The sequence below is a fragment of the Chiloscyllium punctatum genome, chromosome 29 (genome assembly GCF_047496795.1).
Source record: "Chiloscyllium punctatum isolate Juve2018m chromosome 29, sChiPun1.3, whole genome shotgun sequence".
In the NCBI taxonomy this organism is placed as follows: Eukaryota; Metazoa; Chordata; class Chondrichthyes; order Orectolobiformes; family Hemiscylliidae; genus Chiloscyllium; species Chiloscyllium punctatum.
Window position 1 is genome coordinate 67,764,704 of NC_092767.1, and position 22,447 is coordinate 67,787,150.

Sequence of the window (22,447 nt, forward strand, 5' to 3'; positions counted from 1 at the left end):
GGAGTCTGAGAGGGAAGCAGACAAGTCAGGCAGCCCTGTCACTCTGTCCCGGACTGCTTCATTCCAGGCAGCCACCCTGGTGTATCATCTTTGCAGTTTGTAACTTGAGTCTGTCACTTGTATTTGAGTGGGTGGGCGGACGGTGAGCGACATTGGGCCATTCCGCCCGTCTATACCACCTTGCTGTCAATGTGACCATGACTAGTCCTCTATCTCAATGCCATGCCCCTGCTTTCTTCTGAACCCCTTTAGTGCCCAGAAATCTTTGTTTACTTCATAAATATATTGTGACTTGCCTTCCACAGTCTCCTAAGGCAAATAATTTGATAGGTTCACCATGGATGGAGTAAAGAAAGTTTTCATCAGTCTGAAATGGCCTAACCCCACCTCCTGAGTTGTGACTACTTGGGTGCCCTTGTCTTAGGCTCCACAGGCAGGGGAAGTCCAGTCCTTGCCTCCTGCCCTGTCAGTGCTTTATATGTTTCAATGAGACCTCCTCTGATTCTTCCATAATCCATTGTACAGGAAACTGACCAATTTCTCCTTATCCAACAATCCCTGGAATCAGACTGGTGAACTTTCACAGCACTCCCTTGCTAGGGAAGGTGATGGCCTAGTGGTTTTATTACTGGACTCCTAACCCAGAGACCCAGGTTCTGGGGACCTGTGTTCAAACCCCCCATAGCAGATGGTGGAATTTGAATTCAATAAATATCTGGAATTACGAGTCTGTGATGACGAGGAATCCATTGTCAATTGTTGGAAAACCCCATCTAGTTCACTGATGTCTTTTAGGGAAGGAAACTGCCATCCTTACTTCATCTGACCTACATGTGACTCCAGACCCACAGCAATGTGGTTGACTTTTAACTGCCCTCTGAGCAATTAGGGATGGACAACAAATGCTGGCCTAGCCAGTGATACCCTCATCCTGTGAACAAATAAAAAGTGATAGTGGTGTACTGATAATGTAATTGAACAGATAACCCAAAGGCCTGGACTGATATTCAGGAGACAGGAATTTCAGTATTTAAATTCAGGTCAGTGAATAAAACCATTCAGTGCAATGACTGGATTGTTGTAAAAGCCCAGATGGTTAACTAATATCTTTTAGCAAAGGAAACCCAACATTTTTACCTGGTTTGGCCTGCATATTTTTAAAAAATTACATACAGTCATAGAGTCATACAGCACAGATATAGAACATTCAATCCACTTGTCTGCACCAACTAGACATCTCAGTCTTGACCTATTTGCCAGCATTTGGCCCATATCCCTCTAAAACAATCTTATTAATATGCCCATCCAGATGCCTTTTCATTGTTGAAATTGTATCCACCTCCACCATTCCTCTGGCAGCTTGATTCAGACATATACCACCCTCTGAAGAAGTTGCCCTTCAGGGTCCTTTTAAGTCTTTCCCCATCACCTTAAACCTATTCCCTGGAGTTTTGGACTCCACCACCCTACGGAAAAGACCCTGGCTATTTATCCTATCCATGCCCCTCGTGATTTCATAAACCTCAAGAAGGTCACCCCTAAGCCCCTGACGCTCCAGGGAAAATAACTCCAGCCTATTCAGCCTCTCCCTATAACTCAAATTCTCCAGCCCTAGCAACATCCTTGTAAATCTTTTTTGCATCCTCTCAAGTTCAATAACATCCTTCCTATAGAAGTGTAACCAGGATTGTATGCAGGATTCTAAAAGTGGCCTCATCAATGTCCTGTACAGCCGCAATGTGATGTCCCAACTCCTATACTCAAGATTCTGACAAATGAAGACAAGCATGCCAAACATTTGCTTCATCACTCTGTCTACTTGCAACTCCTCTTTCAAAGAACTATCCACCTGAACCACTAGGTCTCTTTGTTCAGTAACAAACCTCAGGGCCCTACTATTAACTGTGTAAGCCCTGCCTTGGTTTGCCTGACCAAACTGTAACATCACACATGTGTCTAAATTAAAGTCCATCTACCACTCCTTTGCCCATTGGCCCATCTGATCAAGGTCCCTGTGTATTCTGAGTTAATCTTCTTTACTGCCCACTACTCAACCAATTTTGTTGACTTCTGCAAACTTACTAACCATGCCTGCGACATCCAGATCATTTGATGGCTGGTCAGAATTTATTTCCCATCCCTAATTGCCCAGAATAGAGTTGCTGTGTTTCTGAAATCATATATTGGTGAGACCAGGTAAGGTTGGCAGAGTCATCCATGTCCTAATGGGCATTAGTGAGCCGAATCAGGTTTTATGACAATTGATAGAAGGCTAGCTTTTTATTGAATTGAAATTTCACCATCTTCCATGTTCACAGAGCATTAATCCAGAACTTTATTAGTCTAGTGACATTATTATAACCCCACAGCCTCCCTTATTCCAGGTGCACTGCAATATAACTGCTCTCTTAAATGGCAAGTTCAGTTCAAGGGCAGTTAGAGATGAACAACAAATTTCAGTGATGACCACATTCCATAAAAGAGTAAATAATAGGACAGGGAACTTAAATCAACCCAATGTGAAGTGGACAAGTCTAATCTAAGCTAGTGGACACAATGACTATTTTCTGATCCTATGTGTTCCTAATCACACGTGAATGTCATCTGAATGTGTACTGGGAATGGAATTAATAGCAAGAGTCGATCATGAGGATTAGGATGTGGCCTGATTCCATTTAAACCAATAACCCAAACTAATTATTTGGATAAAGAGTCCCCACCAATGGCAATGAGATGCCAGATTAAGCAGGACAGCTGGAGATACTAATAAAGAAGAAAATCTCAGTTGACAGCAAACAGGACGTGCATGACAAATTATTCAATCCGCAAAATACTCAATGTCAATGACTCATTACCTAATGAATCCACTGGGGAATTGTTCAGACAGCGGTTTCAATGTGGGACTCACTATGACAGGGAATGATTGAATAATTTAAATGTATTCAAAGGGAAGTTAGATAAACACAAAGGAGAATGAAATAGGATGGTGAAGTAGGGACCTCCTGTGACACAATGATAGTGTTAATACCTTTGGATTCAAGTCTCACCTTTTAGCCATTTAAAATGAGTTTGTAACATAATTAAGCAGGCTGATTACCAGTCCGTAAATTCTTCCAATGTGTTTGATGACAAAAAGTAAGAGTGGGAGGCACTCTTGGTCAACTATCTTGCAGAAGGCAATGACAAACTACTGTACTAAAAGCAAAAGCATGAGTGAATCCAAAGGAAGTCCATGGTCAGACCCCTTGGAAAAGAGGGAAAAAAAACAGGTGGATGAATACAGTGGGAAGAGGCTTCTGTGGAGCATAATCAATGGAATAGACCAGGGTGGCTCAGTGGTTAGCACTGCTGCCTCACAGCACCAAGGACCGGGATTTGCTTCCAGTTTTGGATGACTGGAAGTGTGGAGTGTCTGCCTGGGAGTTCTCTAGGTGTTCTGGTTTCCTCCCAGAGTCTAAAGATGTGCAGGTTAGGTGGATTGGCCATTCTAAATTGCCTATAGTGTCCAGGGATGTGTAGGCTATGTGGTTTAACCGTGGGAAATGTGGCATTATGGGGATGCATTTTGGGTCAAATGGCCTGATTCCACACTGTAGGAATTCTATGATTCTAGGTGGGCTCAATAGTTTGTTTCTGTGCTGTACAATTTGATGTAAATTGCTCTATATTTGGGAGAGTCTCAATTGCCCATTTTTAAACAGGTGGCTGAATTAGACATCACTCCAAAACCAATCAGATAAAGGAGTGGAAGTAGACCATTCAGCCCATTGAGACTGTTCTGCCATTCAATGAGATCATGGCCAATCTGATAATACTCAACTCTATTTTCCTACCTTTTTCCAATACTTAATGTCTACCTCAGCTTTGAGTATGCTTAATGATCTGGCGTTGATCACTCGGTAGATTCAATACCCACTCAGAAAAAAGTCTTTGCTCTTAAGTCTCATACAGAAAGGGCGCGTGAAATAACATGGTCTTAAAAGGTGCAGCAAGTATCTTGTACAGCAATTTCAAACCCAAGACCATTGTCCTCTAGAAAGACAAGGGCAGCAGTTACATGGGAACAGCACCTGCAAGGTTCCCCTCCAATCCATTCACCATCCTGACTTGGAAATATACCACCATTCCTTCAGTGTTGCTGGGTCAAAATCCTGGAACTCCCTCCATTAACAGCATGTATGTCTAGTACAGTTCAAGAAGGCAACCTACCTTCTGAAAGCGTAACAAGGAATTGCCAATAACTGCTAGACTAGTACTGCCCACATCTCATGAATAAATAAAACTACTAAAGAGGCTATCATTCAAAATTTACATCAACTCTTCCCTAAGCTGCTTTTTAGAATATAGGATTTGAACATCTCTGGATTGGACAATAAACATTGGCCATCTAATTGCTTTGTACTGGTTCATTTTGCCGTGGTAAAGAGCATTTAAGAGTCAATCACATTGCCGCATGTCTGGAGATACATGTAGGCCACACTGAGTAAAGATGGCAGATTTCCTTCCCTAAAAGAAGGAAGGTTATAGAAAATCTGGTCCAATCAACATTAGTTTCATGGTCAGTATCCCTGAGAATGGTTTTATAACACAGATTTTAAAACTGAATTTAACTTCCATAGACTGCAGTGGTGGGACATGAGCTCATATCCCCAGAGTGTTAGTCTTGGTCGTACATTATTCATCCAGTGACATTACTGCCAGGCTACTGCTTCCCTGTCCTAAATGGCAAAATGCAATCTAGAGAAGTATAAGATAATGCATTTTGTCATGTGTAACAAGGGAGGAGAATGCACAATAAATTGAAGAGTAGCATATAGTGAAGGAACACAGGGACCTTGGCTGTATGTCCACCAATTCTTAAAGGAAAGCATGCCATATGTCTCCTAACCACCTTACTGACACTTTACTGAAATGTAGGATTTAAAAGCAGGGAGATGATGCTCAAACTGCATGTCATGTTAACATGAGTCATCTCAAATTGAAAACGTTACAAGCTATAAAGCAGACATTACAGCAAATGAATTGTATTCTGGGTATCCAGCTTTGTTATGGGCCAGACCCTCAAAATTAAGAAGGTAGCTGAAATAAGTGCAGAGAGGCCAGTATCCTGTCACCAAGTCACCCTTTATTTACTGGCGCACAGTACACTGGCTGTAGCCAGCCAACTCAGTCAGTCCCCAGAACTGAGATTCTAAATCGCTGGTTTTTTTAAATTTGTAGTTATACAAAATACAATACAGCAGTAACAACACACAAGAGAAATTGGGACACAACCACAAAGTGCCCAAAACTTCAAAACAAACACTACATAAAACAGAGTTAAAAATCACACAACACCAGGTTATAGTCCAACAGGTTTAATTGGAAACACACTAGCTTTCGGTGATGACCTGATGAAGGAGCGTCACTCCAAAAGCTAGTGCTTCCAATTAAACCTGTTGGACTATAACCTGGTATTGTGTGATTTTTAACTTTGTACACCCCAGTCCAACACCGGCATCTCCAAATCATACAGAAAACAGTTTTCACACCAAGTCACTGTCCTTTTAAAAAAGTACCACAATGGCAGAAATCAAGAAAAAAGAGAAAAGAGTCCATTTCAGCCCATAAGGGCAAGGTTTACGGGAGGTAAAAGCCCACGATATACAATTGCAACCACTTTCACATCACCTGCACCCAGGCACCAAAGGAAGCAGTTTACAAAACATAACCAAAAACAGCATTCAACAAAGAAAAACACTGATTACACAACTCAACTCCCCCGAATACCCTGTAGTCCACAGGTACCACAATCAACTCCTGACACCAGTCCACACCACACCATTCTTAGCTAGCTTTCCTGCAGGACAGTCATCAGCCTTCCAGTCTTCAGCTGCCTTGAGTACCAACCAACCCTCCCAAATACAATCAATTACAAGACCCATGTATAGTAATTCAGTTTCCAAAAATCCTCACACAATACAAATTCCACGCCCAAAAGCAGGGTCCACACCCAAAAGATTGGCCTACCCTCAAGGGCACAACCCACAAACCAACAACACAAGGCCAGGCCATATCACCAAGTCATCCTGGAACTCACAGTTCTCTCCAACAGTACCATTGGATGTTTAGCCTGCCATTTCAGAGCGAGTTCTAACAAACAAACAGCAGTATATACTAGCTGCGACTCAGCCAGCACAGAAATCCATTCTCCTCACAACAGCACACTGGCAGTGTAACTAGCCAGCTCAGAGTAAGTCCCCAGAACTGAAGTGATGCTAAATCCCCTGTTTATTTTCTTTACACTGACTGTAGCACCAGCCAGCACAGAGTTAGTCCCCTAAACTTAGGAGACTCTCAATCTCCTGTTTATATTTTTTTTATATCTCCTGGTTTTATTTTTCCCCCTGCACTACTGCCTAACTTCAATAGTGCTTATATTTTCCCCAGCAAGACAACAGGTGTACAAATCTTTATTCAATTTCCACTACCAGGAAGAAAGGAAACATCAGCGTGGCCAGTGACAAGCAGTGCCCTTCTCAGAGGGCATTGCTGCATGATCAAACAGTGAAGGAGAGGGCAAGGGTTAAATCAAAATAGAGTTGGAAGGGGAAATAATATACTCCACTCCCTGTGGTGCCCACCTTTCCCTGAAAATCTTGAGGGTATCCCTTATCTATATTGATTGGTCCAGGTTAATAACCCCAATCAAGAAGCTCATAGTCAACGATGTCCATCTGGCTCCAATCACGACAGTAGCCTACACCCTAACCTTTTCTTATTTCAGAGGTTAATTTAAGTACTGTGTCCCAGATGTACAGAGGAACCTCGATTATCCGGCATTCAATTATCCGAATATCGGATTATCCGGCAAGATTGCAAGGTCCTATGCTCAACTAAACTATGTTACCTGGCATTCAATAATCCGGAATTGGATTAACCGAATGAAATACTTCCTGGCCATGTCCTTTGGATAATCGAGGTTCCTCTGTACCTCAATCGGCCAAACTACTTGATGTTAAGCAAAACATAATTTATTCCAACCTATACTTAAAATACAACTAAAGAAAGATGAACTTGGAAAGTTACCTCTATTGGAAAGCTTAACAGAGTAATAGATACAGTAGCTATTACTGTTCCAATGTAGTAACATCCCATAAACATACACTTGGCAAAAAGGCAAATTCAGAAAAACAGATTGTTTCACATGCAATCCTATCAACAAGAAAAAGATACATGCAACAGCTCCCCAAAGAGAGACAGTGCAGCAGCCAGGAGAGATTCACTGCTTCCAATCCTGCTGAGACACCAGCAACAATTGCCAAAAGCTAACTAAAAGTCTTGGGTCTGTGAAAGCTTGACCACACCCCCTCAGGCAGCTTCTATTGTTCCAACTTATCAAAGAACCCCAAGACCTCACAAGTTATTTGTATTCTCACTACCTGTCCCCAATCTCCCACTGTAAGAAACCAGGATAAAACACACCTCTTAAAACTGCAGCATCATCACAGCTTGCAGACCCACTGCAAATAACTGCCAGCCAGATTCGCAACATTGCAAACAAACAGCGTATAGTCTTTAAAGGTGAACACTCATAAAGGCAAGGTCCACATACAACACTGAGCACAACAGTTCTAGGGACCAGGAGGCAGGAAAGATATAATTGCACTGGAGAGGATGCACAGAAGATTTATGAGGATGTTGCTAAGTTTGGAAAACTTTAGCTATGAGGGAACATTGGATAGTTGGAATTATTTTCCTTGAGAATTAAGAGACAGATGAGTGGCTTAGTTGAGGTATATAATATGAGGAGTGTCCAAGATAGAGCAAATGGGGATGATCTATTTATTTTAACAGACAGTGAAAAACCAGAGAACTAAGTTAATTGGTGTTGAGAGAATGGAAGTTTACCGTAGTCTTCCTCAGTGAAGCTTTACATTATAGGAATATATACCTCAACACAGGAGAGCTCTGGTCATTAAGAGAACTGCAGGCAATCAATGATCCTGCCTCATTTGAGAGGTTTCAAACATAGCTGTCAATCAAGAATGTTACCTCTGGCGAGCCCTGACTCTATAGGACTGCCCTACCTAAGGCTACCCGTATAAGGTTCACAGCAACTAACCTTTGAAGTTACTAATAGATTGAAACTGCCTTTTCCTCATTAATGATAAACCTGTCTTTGATAGTTACAAAGCTGTTTTCTCAACACAAGACCTGATAGAATCATTGAGTGGCACAACACAAAAGAGGCTATTCGGCCCATAATGTTAGTGTAGAATATTGCTGTTCTATTCCTACTCTTCCTCTATCCCAATAATGATAACTGGAACTGTATGTCTCATCCACCTGTAATACATCAGAGAATGTCCTTATTTTGGTCTATATGTTGTAAAACCACGTGGATTGGTCCCTATTATATTCTTTGTCATCAAAAACAATGCCTATATAAATATCACTGTGCTTATCCATTGCTACAAATTTGTGGTTACCCTGACCGTCTTAGACAATTATAATCAAGATGGCACATCTCATATGCAAGGAGCTATTACTTTGTTGAGTGAATGGTCAATAGTATATTAGACGAGACTGAACACACACACACACACACACTTCTCTCATTAATGTAAACATTAATGTTTACCAAGATGGTAAATATGTGTATCAGGTACCTACATTCAAAGTGATCTCACATTGGATTACCCTCTACTTATTGTCATTTACATAAATGATTTGGATGCGAGCATAAGAGGTACAGTTAGTAAGTTTGCAGATGACACCAAAATTGGAGGTGTAGTGGACAGCGAAGAGGGTTACCTCAGATTTACAACAGGATCTGGATCAGATGGGCCAATGGGCTGAGAAGTGGCAGATGGAGTTTAATTCAAATAAATGTGAGGTGCTGCATTTTGGGAAAGCAAATCTTAGCAGGACTTATACACTTAATGGTAAGGTCCTAGGGAGTGTTGCTGAACAAAGAGACCTTGGGAGTGCAGGTTCATAGCTCCTTGAAAGTGGATTCGCAGGTAGATAGGATAGTGAAATAGGCATTTGGTATGCTTTCCTTTATTGGTCAGAGTATTGAGTAGCGGAGTTGGGAGGTCATGTTGCGGCTGTACAGGACATTAGTTAGGCTACTGTTGGAATATTGCATGCAATTCTGGTCTCCTTCCTATCGGAAAGATGTTGTGAAACTTGAAAGAGTTCAGAAAAGATTTACAAGGATGTTGCCAGGGTTGGAGGATCTGAGCTACAGGGAGAGGCTGAACAGGCTGGGGCTGTTTTCCCTGGAGCGTTGGAGGCTGAGAGGTGACCTTATAGAAGTTTACAAAATTATGAGGGGCATGGATAGGATAAATAGACAAAAACTTTTCCCTAGGGTCAGGGAGTCCAGAACTAGAGGGCATAGGTTTAAGATGAGAGGGGAAAGATATAAAAGAGACCTAAGGGGCAACCTTTTCACTCAGAGGGTGGTACGTGTATGGAATGAGCTGCCAGAGGATGTGGTGTACAATTGCAACATTTAAGAGGCATTTGGATAGGTATATGAAGAGGAAGGGTTTGGAGGGATATGGGCCAGGTGCTGGTATGTGGGACTAGATTGGGTTGGGATTTCTGCTCAGCATGGACTGGTTGGATCAAAGTGTCTGTTTCCAGTCTGTACATCTCTATGACTCTATGACTCTAAGTGCATAGATTGTTTAAAATCACAATGGAACCTTTACATATCTATTTTCTCAATCATTGCAGTGCATCTCAGAGTAAATGATTCATTGTGTTTAATAGTCACATAAGACCCATTGCTGAATATAGAATATCTGTTTGGAATACAGGACTTACCAAAGAGCATGTGAACAAGTTTCAAAGACTTCAGAAGAAGCTCTGAAGCTACTCTGAGAAAGTTTGCCAACTGAATGGGTAATCCCTTGCTGAAAGTCAGCAAAAGCTCTAGTTGGACCTCAGTTTAGAAAAGAACTGAATCCCACTTCACAGTACCAGAGTCCCAGGTATGATTCCAGCCTCGGGCAACTGTCTGTGTGGAATTTTCACATTCTCCCCGTGTCTGTGTGGGTTTCCTCTGGATGCTCTGGTTTCCTCCCACAGTCCAAAGATGTGCGGGTCGGGTGAATTGGCCATGCTAAATTGTCCATAGTGTTAGGTGCATTAGTCAGAGGTGGACGAGTTACTTTTCAGAGGGTTGATGTGGACTTATTGGGCTGAAGGGCCTATTTCCATATTGTAGGGAATCTAATCTAAAAGTACATTTTAGATCTAAAAGTACAATTGAGGATATAAGAATATTTTATTTATTTGCTTAAATAAAATATTGAATGAACAGATCACAAGACAGCTCAACACCCAGTTTTATAATTAATAATAGAATGTGACTGTTTGTGAATTCATTTAACTCAGCTTGACAACATCTGATCTGTAGACTTTAACACAAAATTCAGAACAGAGGAGACCATTCACCTCTATTCTATAAAGTAAGGAGAACTGCATTTGCTAAATACTCCACTATCAACATCTTGGGGGGTTCCCATTGAATTAAACTAAACTGGACAAGCCATATCAATAAAAATATGAAGTGTTGGAGGAAGTCAGCAGATCTGGCAGCATCAATGCAGTGTGAAACAGAATTGAAGTGTGTCCAATATGACTCTTCTTTGGAATTGAAGGATGCTGGAACATGATGGCTTTTTGTTGTTGACAGAGAGCGAGGAGGAGTAAGTGGAACAGATGATGAGGAAGCCCACTACAAAAGGCCAGAGAATGTTAATGGTCATAGAGGATCATATATGGATGTATCTTAGGTGTTAATGGTGGACATTAATAGCAGAAAATAGGTGGTCTCTGCCAAAAACAACCCTATATAAACAAGACACTGGGAGGAGGAAGGGGATGTAACCAAAATGGAGGATCGTGCTTGTGCTCTGATGTTGTTGAATTCAGTACTGAGTCCTGAAGGCTGCAAAGTACTTAAATGGAAATTGAGGTAATGTTCCTTCAGCTTCACTGGAACACTGCAGGTACTGTCAGTTGCCCCTTGCCAAAATCACAGAATTTGGGAAGTGTAATGGTGCAGAAGAAGGCCATTTGGCACACCATATCTGCCCTGCCATTATATCCAGTATATAATATGGGAAAATGTGAGGTTATGCACTTTGGCAGGAAAAATAGGTGAACTGATTATTCAAGTGGAGAAATATTGCAGAAAGCTACAAAATAAAGGGAGTTGGAAGTCCCTGTGTAGAAATTGCAAAAAGCTGGCATACAGATTCAGCAGATGATGGGCAATGCAAATGGAACGTTGGTCTTTATTTCAAAAGGACTGGTGTATAGAAATAGGGAGATCTTGTTAAAACTATACACGGCACTAGTCAGACCACAGCCAGAATACTGTGAACAATTTAGGGCCAGTTATCTAAGTAAAGATACTGGCAGTGGAGTCAGTCCAGAAAAGGTTCACTCGGCTGAACCCAAGTTTGGAAGGACTGTCTTAGGAGGAGAACTTGAGTAGGTTGAGCCTGTACTTATTTGAGTTAAAGATTGAGAGGCAGCTTTATTGAAATATACAAACTTCTTAGAGGACTTGACAGGGTAGATGCAGAGATGTATTTTTTCCTTGTGGGAGAGTCTAAGACTAGAGGGCATAATCTCAGAGTAAGGGGTTACATAATTTAAGACAGAGACGAGGGGAAATTTATTCTCTCAGAGGGTAGTGAACTTGCGGAATTATTTACCACAGAGGACTGTAGAGGCTGGGTCATTGAGTATATATGTGGCTGAAGTGACAGATTTTTAATCAGTGAGAGGATCGAGGGTTATAGAGAAAAGTTGAGGATTATCAGTTCTGCCATGATCTCTGTGATAACTCCTACAAGGGTATCACTAATTAATCTCCTGGTGGAGCTCACTGTATATGAGTTCCCTTGGTAACAGTTAGTGTCCTGCCCAGCTGGAATTCATAGCCTGAGCCCTTTATAGATCCAACTCAGGATGGGACGGCAGAGTTTTTTTATAACATTCACTGGATGAAGTTGTCACCAGCTAGATCAGCATTTATTGCCCATCCCTAATTACTCAGAATGCAGTTAAGAACCACTCACATTGCTGTTGGTCTGGAGTCACATGTAGGCCAGGTAAGGATGGTAGTTTCCCTTCTTAAAGAACATTAGTGAACCAGATGGGTCTTAATTCCACACGTTTATTAATTCAAATTCCACCATTTGCCATGGCAGGATTTGAACCTGGGTCCCCGTAACATTATCTGGGTCTCTAACAGTCCTGCAGTAACACCACTAGGCCATTGCCTCCCTATGCTTCTAAAACTATGACTCTATAATGGTCTGTCTGGGATGAGGCTAGCTTTTGATGCAATGAGTAGTGGCTCTATTTTGAACCTTAACAGTAAATAATGTTTCTTTCCTGTTGGGTTTATTGATTCATTATAATCCCTTTGATTGGTGGAACAGGCTTGATGAGCTGAACAACCTGCTTCTGTTAATAAATGTTATGATCTCATGAGGTCATTTGGATGGATGGGAAAGATTTGAAGGAAAGTGGGTGAGTCAATTCTGCCTGTTATTTATCCTTCAACTTACTTAGGTTATCTGGCCATTATCAAGTTGCTAATTTATGGGATTTTGCTGTGCAGAAACTGGCTGCAGTGTAATTCTACTTTCTAACAAATGACTGCACATCCAAGGTATTTAATTGGCTGCAAGGCATGTTCAGATGTATATACAAAGAACAAAGAATAAAGAAAATTTCCAGCCCAGGAACAGGCCCTTCGGCCCTCCAAGCCTGAGCTGATCCAAATCCACTGTCTAAACGTGTCGTCCAATTCCTAAGCATCTGTATCCCTCTGCTCCCCACCTACTCATGCATCTGTCCAAACGCATCTAAAGTGAATCTACCGTGCCTGCCTCTACTACCTCTGCTGGCACATTCCAGGCACCTGCCGCCCTCTGTGTAAAGTACTTGCCACGCGTATCCCCCTTAAACTTTTCACCTCTCACCTTGAAGCCTCTTGTTATTGAACCCTTCACCCTGGTTAAAAGCTTATCTCTATCTACCCTGTCTATACCCTTCATGATTTTGTAGACCTCAATCAGGTCCCCCCCCTCAATCTTCTTTTTTCTAATGAAAACAATCCTAACCTCCTCAACCTCTCTTCATAGCTAGCACCTTCCATACCAGGCAACATCCACGTAAACCAATGTCTATGAAAAGGACTATTTCAAAATGCATTTCTTTCTGTAGAAATGAAGGTGCCAGTGTTGGACCGGGGTGGACAAAGTTAAAAATCACACAACGCCAGGTTATAGTCCAACAGTTTATTGGAAACAATAGCTTTCAGAGCGTTGCTCCTTTATCAAGTAACTAGTGGGGAAGAATCATAAGACACAGAATTTATAGCAAAATATCAGTGTCATGCAATTAAAACGAGAGATTGAACAAACCTAGATTGCTGTTAAGTCTTTCATCTTTTAGAATGGGTTGCAGGTTTCAGCTCATTTAATGCATGAGGAAGAATTGACCAAAAGATTGACAGTAAAAACAGATAGAATCCATCTTGTCACAAAGCAATTTTGCAGTAAGATTTCTAGCCTGATAGTGTAGTGTGAGAACACTTCTGCTCCGATCTGACTGACCTTGCAGGTGGAGGACGTCTCGTTTCCTCAGTGCCATTAGCTCTATCTTAAAGAATGATGAATTGTTTCTCTCTGTCCCTGATCAGTAAATCTAGCCAGCTAAACTTGGGAGTATAAGATAACATTTTGTAGACATTAAGAAACGTAGGTCAGGAAAATGTACGGGAACTTTATGACTGCCCCGAGTTTAAATAATTAATGAGCAGTGAGCTTGTATTTTCTATATAACTTGGAACATTCTGCACTTCGTTGGAAAATGTCAGAATTCTCTGAACGAAGATGTGTTCCCCATCGCCATGATAAAGTGAGTTAGTTGCTCAAGACCTCATCTCCTGACTATTTTGTTTTAAACGATTCGACGTAAAGGTTTAATTTCCCCAAGAATATATAAATCCCAGAACTTCTTTTAAGTCACATTCTCGAGATAACTTAAGGTTTCATTAAAAAAAAGTGACAGATCAGACAAGGTCTGATATGTGTGTGTGTGTGTCTCTCTCTCCCTCACATGCGGGCACATGCATATAAGTCTATGGGGTGAATTTGCATTTGAAGACAATCTCTATTTTTGCTCAAAAAGCACACAATCTGCAGGCAGTCAATCCATATAACATTTTATAAAGTCCTACTTTGGAAATAGAACCAGTCTGACTCAAGGTTGGGAATAGACAGACTCTAACCTCACACCTTTAATACATTGTCTGAGTTGAGATATCACTTTTTTTCAATAAAACCTTAAGTTATCTTGAGAATGTGACTTAAAGAAATTCTGGGATTTATAGATTAATGAACTGAAACCTGCAACACATTCTAAAAGATGAACGACATAACAACAATCTAGCTTTGTTCGATCTATCATTTTAATTGCATGACCCTGCAATCTTTTGCTATAAATTCTGTCTTATGATCCTGCCCCACCTGATGAAGGAGCAGCCCTCTGAAAGCTAGTGCTTCCAAATAAACTTGTTGGACTACAACCTGGTGTTGTTTGATTTATAGCCTTCTGTAGAAAGAATTCTCATACGAATAATCCGCCTGGCAACAACGCACCAATCACAATCAAGAGGTATGGTAACGGGCAGGCCGCCTAGCCAATGGAAGGGAGGGTAGGCGGGCGGGGTGAGGATCATAACTGAGCTCTCATAGACTGGGAGAGTGAGTGGTGGAAGTGTTGGGCGTGGAGTTGACTTCGGTTGAGGATGCTCCTGGTTCCAGTGGTTGTGTTGTTTCTCCCTTGGCTGCAGTCTGCACTCAGAGGTAAGAGGTTGTGGACAGAGACCCTCAATGAGCCCTGAGGATCTGACATGGAAAGAGGGGTAGAGGGAGAGGATGAATGCTAGAGGGTGTTGGGCTAGGGGATGGCGAGGACAGTGACGATATGGGGCTGGATGGGTCACGAGTGTGCGAGAGAGGAGGGTTGCTGAGAGCCTCCAGGAGGATGGAGGGTCTGGTTGTGTGAGGGATGCTGGATAAATGGGGTTGAGGGAGGGTGTAAGAGATAGAGAAAACGTAGAGTGTGGGGCAGGAGACAGGGAATGGTTTAGGGACAGTGGGGAGGGAGAGGGCTTTACAAGGGAGGTGGAGTTAAAGGGCCAGGTATGGGTTGTGTGGGATATAGGTAAATTAATGTTACTTCTGCAATTCCATTTTACAAAGTAAATGAACTCACACCAGTGTGTAATTGTTTTGGCCAAGAGCTGAATCAACAAGAATGGAAACGATGTGGAGGAAATATATAATTGTTTTTGTATTAGCTAAAATTGTATGTCAGAATGAAATGTGACTACAAAACAATGGTAGATATTATGGGCAAATAGATAAGATGTTGTGAGGGGATGAAGTTAAGCTAGATACGCCTGTACAAGCAGTAGGTATAAACATCTGTTTCCCACTTTTACAGAGACAGAGGAACAAACCCCAATTAAAAGGGTCACAGGGATCAGAACGGCCTCGGGAAAGGCACAGATGGAGGGGTAGATAATGATGAAGAAAGAATATGCCTAACAATGACCTACAGCGGGATGAGGTCAAATGGCCTTGTGAGGCCAGAAATAAGCATTTTGTCACAGACAAGGCCGGATAAGGCAAGAGATAAACAGGAGTAATGGGTGCCGGTCTTAGGGAAGTGGAGGACGTAAACCGGGGAGGAGCAATGTAAAACAAAAGAAACCAAATTATATAAATATTGCGTATGAATTGAATTTGGGGTGTGTATATCCTCTGCCTTATAGGCACTGGACATCACACCCACTTGCAAGTGTGAAATAAATGACACTACTGATTCAGATCTTGTCTCGGACTGAAATTATTGAAGTGTGTGAGCTTTGTTTCTCACAATTGGGGGCTGTCCGGGATGTTCTTCCATCGCCAGGGTGGGGGCGGGGGGGGGGAGGGTGGCTGGCCCTGGACACTGGGAAGACGCGTCCCGTTCCCCATTGAGGAGTGGTCTCGTGTCCCGGTTTAGTCCGCTCCCTTGGGCGACTAGTACGGGTCCCGCAGGAGAGACATCTGAATCAGACAGTGATAGGAGCTCGATAGAAAATACGGCACAAAGGGGCCAGGCAACTTTGTGCACAGACCAAGGTAAGAAAATTGACTTTTAAGTATTGCCTTGGTGGCCGGGATTGAGTTTTAGTAGTTAATAAGGGACTAACGAAGGAACTCAATATGGGCTGTGCCGTGGGTAAGGAAAAAGCCTCCGGGAGAACAAAAGAAGAAAAAGCAATGGAAACGGAGGCGGGGTCCCTTACAACATACCTCCAGAAAGTCCTTTGGGGAGGATGTTGTGGAATTGGCAAAATAATACTTGTACAGGGGAAAAAGATGATTAAATATTGTTGCTTCGTATGACTTAAGGAATCCATTCTTCGTCCCACCGTCTTCTGGCCAAAATACAGGTCAGACGAAGACTGGGTTTGTAAATATCTGAATTTATTTGTGTTTGTGTGTGTGTGTGTGTGTGAGAGAATGAAAAGAGCTGTACAGCTGGTAGAAAGTTTAACCCTTTGTGATTTGGTTTGAATGAACATTTGTTTGGTGATTGAATGTATGCGTTTTATTCCCTGGAGCTTGAGTTCCAGGACTGTTTTGAATCTGATTTTTATTATGGAAACTTAACATGATTTCTTTTAAGGTTAAGGATTCTGCAGGGATTATGAGAAAAAGAATGATAACTCCTGTTCTTTTTTTACAGATCATGACTGCCTTACTATCAGTTTCTAACTAATCTCTTTTATCTTTACATAAAAGTGATTTATGGAGGACAGTTGAAGTTTCAGTTCAACATTAGATTGTAGTAAAAACAAAATTCTATGGTTAATATCTGTGACCTTGGATTCGGCCATTGTTCATGTATTAGAAGTTTTTTTAACTTGAATAGACAAATTCTTTTAAGGCAGCTCTGATTATTTCACGACCTATAGTATTGTAATTGAGCAATGATTGGTCAGGACTACTTAAGAAACTAATTTTGGATTTAAATTAAGGGACTAAAATTACAGTGGATTTCAAAATTGGGAACTGTATGCATTTTACATTTTAAATATTAAATACTGACTAAATGAATGTAAATATATAAATATATTTACAAGTTTGGAACAGGCTTTAAAGTTAGTCAAGCATGAATTGATGAATTGGTGTTTGAAGTGATGGGGAGCTAGAAATAATGCAATATTTCTTTAAGAAAGAAAAAGGGGACTTATATGGGGAGCAGCCATTAAAATATGGGATAGGGAACACCCGATTGGAGATGGGGATGCTGGACAGGGAGAGCTGAAGTTTCCCCTCAGAGACCCCCAGTGGGAAGATCAAAACCTGGAGCATTAAGAAATAATGAGGGAATTGAAAGACCTGGTTCTAAAAGGAATAAGAGAGGCAGTTTCGAAGTCACAGAATTTGACTAAAAGTCTTTGAAGTTAGACAGGAGAAAGATGAGACTCCTTCAGCTTTCTTGCAGAGATTAAGAGACTCAATGCGGAAGTATTCTGGAATGAACCCTGAGGACCCAGTGGCACAGGGTCTTTTTTGAAAGTACATTTTGTGACAAAGGCATGACCAGACATACAGAGAAAGATACAGAAGATAGAAGGGTGGAGTGAAAAACCATTAGATGAATTGTTAAGAGAGGCACAGAAAGTGTTTGTAAAGAGAGAGGATGAGAGACAAAAACAGAAGGTGAAAATGATGGTAGCTACGGTTGATGAAGTAGTTAAGAAAAGAATGGAACCAATATTGAGCAACCGGAGCGGCGGGTGGGAGCATGTAGGACAGAGGAAGAGGGAGAGGGAGAGGACAAGGGGGAGCATCTGATAGAGGGTTTGAGTGACAGGGGCAGAAATGGAGGTCTCCACAGGAAGGTTGCTATTATTGCGGACAGATAGGGCATTTTAAGCAGGAGTGTCCTGATCTACAAAGAGAAGAAAGAGCAATTCCACTTATGAATTTTGATGAAGAATAGGGGTGTCAGGGGTTCCTGCCCTCGGGGACCCACCAGGAACCCTTGATAAACTTGAAGGTGGGGCCCTATAGGGAAGAGGTTGTCTTCCTAGTAGATACGGGGGCAGCACGGTCATCACTGAATTTTAAACCAAAGAAAGTAGGAATGTCAACACGGTCAATAACTGTTTTGGGGGTAAAAGGGGAAGGCTCTACTGTTCTAGTATTTGAACCTATGATGAGAGAAGGTCCTAAGGATAGGGTCACAGGGAATTGTTGTATATCCCTGATATAGGAAGTAACTTACTAGGGAGAGACTTAATTACCCTCTTAGAACTGGGGATTGGAATTCAGGAAAAAGAATTAGTTGTACAAATGGCAATGTTGACAGAGGATGTAGAGAGAGAGAGAGAGAGACCCTATTGTATGGGCTAGGAAAGGGAATCATGGAAAACTACAGATCCCTCCCCTTCTAATAAATTTTAAAAAGGAAAGGGGACATTGTCTGTGAGCGACAATATCCCATTTCCATAGAAGGTAAACGAGGACTGCAGCCAGTAATTGAGGGACTGATTAGAGATTAAGTAAGATCCCCCATGACCACAAATGGTTTAGTGTGATAGATTTAATGGATGCCTTTTGGGCTTGTCCCTTGGCGGAGGAAAGATTCAGGACTATCCCCCTAGGAAATCTTATTTGGATTACCTTACTTTGGAACGAATGGAGAATTGCCAATTCCCGAAACTAAAGATTTGTTCTTAAAGAAGTATATACTGGGCTTGTCCTCCTCTTTGTCTTTCCTCAGGAAACACGGTTTATTGGCACAGACTGCAGCCCTTGAATTCACCGTTCATCCCATCCAGCTGGGTGATTGGGTCTTAGTAAGATCATGGACAGAGACTAAATTGCAGCCGGACTGGGAAGGGCCGTACCAGGCTCTTTTGACGACTGAAACGGCAATAAGGACGGCGGAGAAAGGCTGGACTTACTACGCTTGGATGAAAGGGCCAGTGGAATCTCCAGTTGAGGAAGAAGTCTGGACAGCCGAATCAACGCAAGATCCGCTGAAACTCCGACTAAAGAGACTTTGAGTAACTGATTATACAGTGGCGACGCGAGCGCGGGATTATTTCTGTAGGATTGTATATTAAGTCTTTTTGTGCTTCAGCATGATGTTTAAAGTACTGGGAATGCTTAGAATTTTGATGCTAGCCCTCTTAGTATTGGGTTTTTGTCAAATATCATTTTCATATGTATTATTAACAGTTCCTGAGTCTGATAATCCACAAGTAATAGACACTGATGTATGCAGCTTAGTAAATTGTGGGGATGTAGATAATCAGGAACAGTACCGCAGCTTTGAGATACATCTTATGTCCTATGGGGATGGCCTTGGGGATGGTACTTGGTATAATGGTCGTCACAGTACACCGTACCCCCTTCCAACCAGCTCGCGATTGTCCCGATAAAAAGTGTAACCCAATATACCTGACAATAAGGAAAACCACATGGCACGAAGCAATTCTGGGGTGGGGGGGGGCACCTATGAGATACAATGAAATGAAACATTTGGGATAGAAATGAAAGCAAATGGAAGGATTTCTTGGGCTGTTGTTTTCAAATTAGTGTAGGACAGGGAAAACGGGTAGAACTACTGGGTAATAAGATACAACCTTTCACCCCTCCTGCTGATCCTAAAGTAGTAAAAATTATAGAGGTAAAGGACTTGAAATAGACTATCGAAATAGAAACTGGGTACGGGGGTGCAAATGCCTGGGTTGAATGGGTAAAGTGTACTGTTAAAAAGTCTGAATAAGAGCAATTGCTATGCACGTGCCTCCGGTAGGCCAGTGGCCCAGGTGGTTCCCTTTCTGCTCGGGTGGAAGTGAGACAGGAAGGGAATGAAATATATGATAGTCCTGTATCAGGATGAGACTGCATGGGATGATGGGAATTGTACCTCCCTATCTCTGATGTTCCCTCCCTTGGAGAAGAAAGATGCAAAAATCCCCCCCCACATTTTCCACCGCAGTTGGAAATCACATGTCTTGTGTGTGTAGACGAGGTACAAGTCGGTCGAGAGATTTGGGGGAGCTGAAATTATGTACAGTGACTAAGAATGTTACCAAAACGGAGAAAGGAGGGAACTACTCAGCACTGAAGGTTCCCCAAGCGGATCTGTGGTAGTACTGTGGTGGCAAAATATTGAGACCCACCCTACCTCCGGATTGGAGAGGGATATGTGCAATTGTACAATTGGCAATTCCATTTACCCTGGCATTTGAGAAGGAAAAGATAGTAGGGACAAAGGGAAGGGGTGAGAGATTACTGTTAGACACTGCTTTCGATGACAGGATTTATCTCGATGAATTCAAGGCTCGTAACCAGATTGCAGCAGGCTTTGAGTCAGCTCTCTTTTGGTGGGTAACAATTAATAAAAATGTAGATTGGATAAATTACACTTTCTATAATCAACAGCAATTTATAAATTATACAAGAGATGCGGTTAAAGGAATATCAGACCAGCTTGATGCGACAAGTGGGATGGCATGGGAAAACAGAATGGCCCTTGATATGATTTTAGCAGAAAAAGGGGGGGATGTGTGTGTGTGTGTGTGTGTGATGTTAGGAAGAAGCTGTTGTACCTTTATTCCTAATAACACTGCACCTGATGGTTCAATTACTCGGGCCTTAAGGGGATTGACTACCTTAGCAGAGGAACTTGCTGAGAATTCAGGAGTAGACACATCTCTCTCAGGATGGCTTGAATCCTGGTTTGGAAGGTAGAAGGGGATGGTGGTTTCCATCCTTACTTCCCTGGTAGTAGTAGTCGGGGTATTGGTGGCCATTGGCTGTTGTATCATACCCTGTATACGAGGGCTCACCCAAAGACCGATTGAAACAGCCTTGATGAAACAGGTGGCCCTAAAAGAAAAAGGCAGAAGAACTTTATCGACTAAATAATGAGGAGATGAGTGAGTTTATTCCTAGAGTCATGCCAAATCTTAAAGTTTCTTAGAAGGGATGTGCAGTGGCCCATTATATGCTTTCCAGACCAAGGCATGAGTCAGATGTCTGTCCTTAACAAGAATTATTATTTGCTGAATCATTAGCTATAGCTACAAGTAAACAGATATGCTATTAGCAAAACGCTACTAACTAAAGCTCTAATTCCTTTTAAGTTTCCATCTTTATACATACTCATGTGTATGTGTGCATGGTGCCCCTCCCCACCAAAAAAAAGATTTTTAGTGAAGGTTGGATAAAGCTAGAAAGTCAGTTCAGTGTCATTGCTTCCCTAATCTAATGTTGAGATGGTCCTCCAGCTAGCCAGGCCAATGATGAGTGCTTGTCTTTCTCTAGAAGCTTCAAGTTTTGTAGGAAGAATCACAAGGCATTTCACATGGGAAGATGTCTCTGATTTGCCATTTTAAAAGTCAGCAATCGTTGCTGGGAAGCTAACTGGTTTCACATTGACTTTTTTAAACTGCAGAGAACAGGCAGCTTCTGTTGGGAAGCACAAGACGACAATGTCTGTCTTTGTCTCCCTCTCTGTATGTCTCCAGAACTTTGTCTCTCAGCTAACTGAGCACGTTGGAATTGGAAAAAATTTTTGGATCACTTATAAACAGGGATGAAATCGTATCGGGGGTGTGGAGAAATTTAAAGTTGAGGTTAAAATCAGATCAGCCAAGATTTTTTATTGACAGTAGCCTATTGTTCTTTGTTCTTAAACAACTGTTTAACTACTGAATGTCCAAGCACTGCAGGAATCCAGAGCCGCAAGAGTTCATGCCAGACATCAAATTCCTTACTATGGAAAAAGTATAGTCATCCTTGTAAATCCTATATTTTTTTTTAAAAAGTTCTTTCACATTAAAAATAGTGTCTTTTCAGGACTAATCCTTTTTTCTGAAGAGTGGAGTCTCAGGTAGACTGGATAGTGAAGAAGGCATTTGGTAGGCTTTTATTGGTCAGAGGATTGAGTATAGGAGTTGGGAGGTCATGTTGCAGCTGTACAAGACATTGGTTAGGCCACTGTTGGAGGATTGCTTGCAATTCTGGTCTCCTTGCTAAAGGAAGGATGTTGTGAAACTTGAAAGGGTTCAGAAAACTTACAAGGATGTTGGCCAGGATTGGAGAGTTTGAGCTATAGGGAGACACTGAATAGGCTGGGGCTATTTTCCTTGGAGTGACAGGGGCTGAGGGGGGCTTTATGGCTTTATAAAATCATGAGTGGTGTGGATAAGATAAACAGGCAAGGTCTTTCTCTGGGGTGGGGGACCCCAAAACTAGATGGCACAGGTTTAAGGTGAGAGGGGAAGGAGTCCTGACAGGTAGTTGTTTTTCATGTGGAAGGTGGCGTGAGTGTAGAATGA

At 41.9% G+C, this 22,447-nt stretch overlaps 1 pseudogene; it reads left to right on the forward strand.

Moving 5' to 3' along the window:
• Positions 1-14,833: 14,833 nt before the first annotated feature.
• LOC140454681 (uncharacterized) overlaps positions 14,834-22,447 on the forward strand; it is a 35,006-nt pseudogene continuing 27,392 nt past the window's right edge.